This window comes from Coenobita brevimanus, chromosome 57 (genome assembly GCF_032717465.1).
Source record: "Coenobita brevimanus isolate Jiangsu-jjx chromosome 57, ASM3271746v2, whole genome shotgun sequence".
NCBI lineage: Eukaryota > Metazoa > Arthropoda > Malacostraca > Decapoda > Coenobitidae > Coenobita > Coenobita brevimanus.
This window is the reverse complement of record NC_137010.1, coordinates 15,891,878-15,896,340: the sequence shown is the minus strand read 5'-3', so window position 1 is coordinate 15,896,340 and position 4,463 is coordinate 15,891,878.

Genomic DNA, 4,463 nt, shown 5'->3' with positions numbered 1-4,463 from the left:
ACTGGGGAGGGGCTGTCACTGTAGGGAAACCAACTCGTATGTGGGTGTCGAGCACCCTCCACAAATAAGAGAGTTCACTCTGGCACACTGGGGGACGAATCACACTGAGGGAGGGTTGAAAGGGACTTCACTGTGGTTCGGGGGACGGGGAGAGGGCCTCCGTAGGGGCCAATACACTAGGGAGGGATTAAGGATATATGAACAGAAGGTCTATTACTCACAGTTCTGGCAGAGGGGAGGACAGGGCCCATGGGATGGGGGGGCCTACACTGGTAGCTTCAGGTGTTGGCCTGGCGTGGGAGGTGGGTCACCCAGTGAGTAGTACAGGGGCAGGTGGTCCGCGGGGTCACCACAAGTCCTCGAGGAGTAGGCGGGTGGTGTGTTGGGCGGCTCCCGAGCTGCCACAGCCCGGCAGGAGGTCGGGCTTTCAGGGCTAGGGCTGAAGAGGGCCAGGAGGCGCATGGTTTGGCGCTGGCCTTTAGTCATAATTGGGGTCCTGGGAAAGGATCGGGGGAGGCCCGAGGCTGGGGTCGGGCATGGAGAGGGCGGCGCCCTAGGCGAGCCACTACTGCTTCCAGCTGGGGCGGCTGTTCGGGAGGGGCTGCAGTCTTGCCGTCAGGAAGAGGCTGACAGGGGTGAGCTGCGGTCTTGTCATCAGGAGGAGGCTGACAAGGGTGAGCTGCAGCCTCTCGTCCTGGGGGAGTCCAACAACACGGGGGGCTGCAGGGACAGGACACCGGCTCTCAGGGACATCACACCTGCTCTGGCCTCTGATGGGGTCCCTGAAATGAGACAGGAGTCACACTCTGGTGTAGAGGGGCAGGAAGAGGGGCACCTCACTTCGCCGCTGGAGGGGTGGTCGAGGCGGGAGGTGCCTGCCTCTACCGGAGTCTGGAGATGGACTAAGGGAGAGCGGCCAGGGGCCGACTCTCCAGACTCCACAGACCCTGATGGATATGCCCGGCCATGGACACAGCTCTGATGGAGGCTGCACTGCAGCCGTTGTCTTGGAGGTGAGGAGAAAGCACCCGATGGATACGCCCAGCCACGGCCACAGCTCCGATGGAGGCTGCTCTCCAGCCCGTGTTTTAGAGGTGGGGAGAAGGCGCCCAATGGATACGCCCAGCTACAGCCACAGCTCCGACGGAGGCTGCTCTCCATTCCTTGTCCTGGAGGTGAGGAAAAGTCACCCGATGGATACGCCCGGCTACGGCCACAGCTCCGGTGGAGGCTGCTCTCCACCCCATGTTATAGAGGCGGGGAGAAGATGCCTGATGGATACGCCCGACTATGGCCACAGCTCCGACGGAGGCTGCTTTCCGGCCCTTGTCATGGAGGTGGGGAGAAGGCACCCGATGGATACGCCCAGCTACAGCCACAGCTCCGACAGAGGCTGCTCTCCAGCCCTTGTTCTGGAATCAAGGAGAAGGCGCCTGATGGATATGCCCGGCTACGGCCACAGCTCCGACGGAGGCTGCTCTCCAGCCTTTGGGTCTGGGACTCCTGTCCTGGAGACAGCATTAGTGGACAGCGATGTCTCATCCGCCGCTCCTTGTGGGGGGATAGCAGCCCTTGATGTTCCTTCTGAGGTCTCTGTTAAGAAGGAGGCCGGTCCAGGGGACGGCATCCGAGGGTCTGCCTGGGAACTTGTCACTGCAAGGCCCACCTCGATTCTGGTGAGCATTCCCTCTGCTGGAGTGTAGTGTGCTTTTCCTGCACATTGCCAGGTGGTCTGGCTGCAGTGAAGGGGGGCGTCGGGGCACGAGGGAGATAGGATGCTCTTGCCTGGAAGATGTGACAGGTGAGCCAGCCTCCCTGTCATCTCCTAGTGGGGTGGGTATTGTTATGCAGCGTACTGTGAGTCCCAACTTCTCGGGTTCAGGTACAGTGTGACCTTGGGTTCTTTGTTCTCGACCGGGTCAGTCACAGGCAAGGAAGAAAAAACACAAACACCATTGGTCAAAGGCTCAATTATATATTATCAAAAGACAAACACACACCGTTCTATGAGCAAAACTAAGGAACTTACAATGACTTAAAAATATATATGCAACAATCACTTTCCACCTACTTCAGCAAGTTCTGGCTTATACACGGGATTTCACCTTCCTGAATTAAGAGTATATCCACGCAGTGTCACAGGCAATAATACCACAATAGGTCAGGTATGTCATATTCCCATATACAGACAGTATAGTCAGTATATCCATTCCATCAGGCACGTGACATATATGACGGCATAATATATTCAAGTCATTAAGCCTAGGGATTCACGTGACATAGACGAGGCCCTAGCTAAGACGATAGTTACGCGTCACATAGCTAACCTTAGACTATGTACACGTCAAATGGGACGAGTATATGATAGCTCACACGTGAGGGGGTGGGGGGGAAAGGGGGATTAGTGAGTCTAGGGTGGCTTTATTCGTGTGGGAGATGGGGGCTGGGGCCTGAGGGAGGGAGTGGGAGAACACACTGGGGGAAAGGATCACACTGAGGTATACTACTGGGTGGAGGGGGGAGCGGCACTGTAGGGAGGGTTGTCACTGTTGGGGAACCGACCCCGGGGTAGGGATGTCGAACACTCCACGTATGAGATCACAAGTAGAGTCCACTATGACACACTGAGGGGAGGTACTACAGTGGTTGTGGGGGAAGGGGAGGTGTATGGGGGGGGTGAAACACTGGGGAGGGGTATTTCACTCTGGGGAGGCACACCGCAGGTGCGAGGAGGAGTCACAGAGGTTAGTTCACTGGGGGAGGGGTCCAGTAGCACTGAGGGAGCAAATAGTCACAGTGTCTGGTACTTACAGTTCGTGAAGAGGGAAGAACACGGCCCATGGGGCAGAGGGGCCTATGCCGGGAGCTCCAGATGGCGGCCAGGCGTGGGAGGTGGGCCATCCAGCAAGTAGTGTGGGGGATGGTGGTCCGTGTAGCCACCACTAGTCTGGGAGGAGTGGGCGGGTGGTGTGTTAGGTGGCTCCCTAGCCACGACAGTCCGGCTGGAGGCAGGGCTCTCCGGGCTAGGGCCAAAGAGGGCCAAGAGGCGCGGTGCTTGGCACAGGCCCTTAGACATTGTCGGGGTCCTGGGAGAGGACCTGGGGAGACCCGGGTCTAGGGGTCAGCTGGTAGGAGGGCAATGCCCTTAATGGGCTGTTGTCTCATCCAGCAGGGGCGGCCATAAGGGAGGAACTGCAGCCACCTACACCAGGGAAGGGCCGACCACCACAGTGAGCATCTGGGAGGCCTGCTGTCTCCAGGAGCTGCAGTCTTGACTGGAAGAGAAGGCTGTCGGGGTTGGACTGCGTCCTCTTGTCCTGGCGCAGCCCATCGGCGTCTGGGGAAGGCAAGGCTGCAAGGACCGGATACCTGGCCTCGAGGACATCTCACCCAGTCTGGTCTCAGGTGAGGAGTCTGTAGGGGAGCAAATCCCACCTTCTCGGGTCGAGAGGTGGGGAAAGGGGTGCCCTATTCTGCTGCAGAGGTGGTGGGCGCCACTAGGGACATTTCCCTCTACAGGAGTCGGGGGACTGGCGGAGGGAGGGCCCATAGGGCCCCGCCGAAATTCCGGTCCGGGGTATGTGAGGGAGGTCCAGGGGACTCTCCCTCTCTCAGGCAGCCCCGTTGGGCACTGCCTGGGCTCCTAGAGGAGGCAGGAGAACAGGAGGAGTCAGAAGAGACTCTCCAGGACACCGCCGACCCGGGTGGCTGGGAGATAATGCCACTGGGCTCTCCCGGCCACGGCCACGGATCCAGCAGGGCCTGCGCTCTGGCCATAGAGCCTGGGACTCCTGCCCTTGTGACAGTGGGAGGAGGAGGTCGGATGAACTCTCCCAGGTTTTACCAAAGCTCCGACAGAGCGTGCCCTCCTTCCGTAGGGGTCGGGATTCCTGTCCTTGTGCTGGTGGGAGGAAGAGGTCAAACGAACTCTCTCGGCTTTTGCCACAGCTCCGATGGAGCATGCCTTTCTTATGGTGGGGAAGGTTTTGTCCCAGGGACGGGGGAAGGAAGAGGCCGGATGAACTCGGGTTGTGCCACAGCTCCGATGGAGTGTGCCCTCCAGCCGTAGGGGGATTGCAACCGTTGAGGCTCCTCCTGCGTCCTCTATTAAATAGGAAGCCGATCCAGGGGACTCGGCGTCCAAGGGTGTGCTTGGGAGCTTGTTAATACAAGTCCCACCCCGACTCTGGCGAGTGTTCCCACTGCTGAAGAGTAGTGTACTTTCCCTGCACACTGCCGGGTGGTCTGGCTGCGGGGAGGAGGGGCGCCGGGTCACGGGAGAGCTATGTCGCTTTAGCCTGGACGGTTAGCCAGGTAAGCCTGCCTCTCCGTGATCTCCTTGTGGGCTGGGTGTCACCCCCTCATACTCTCCTCCTGGGGTGGTGGTGTCGGGCTCACCCAGCCTCGCGGGTATTTCAGGTATCCCCCCCCCCCCGTACACTCCTCCTGGGGTTGTGGTGTCA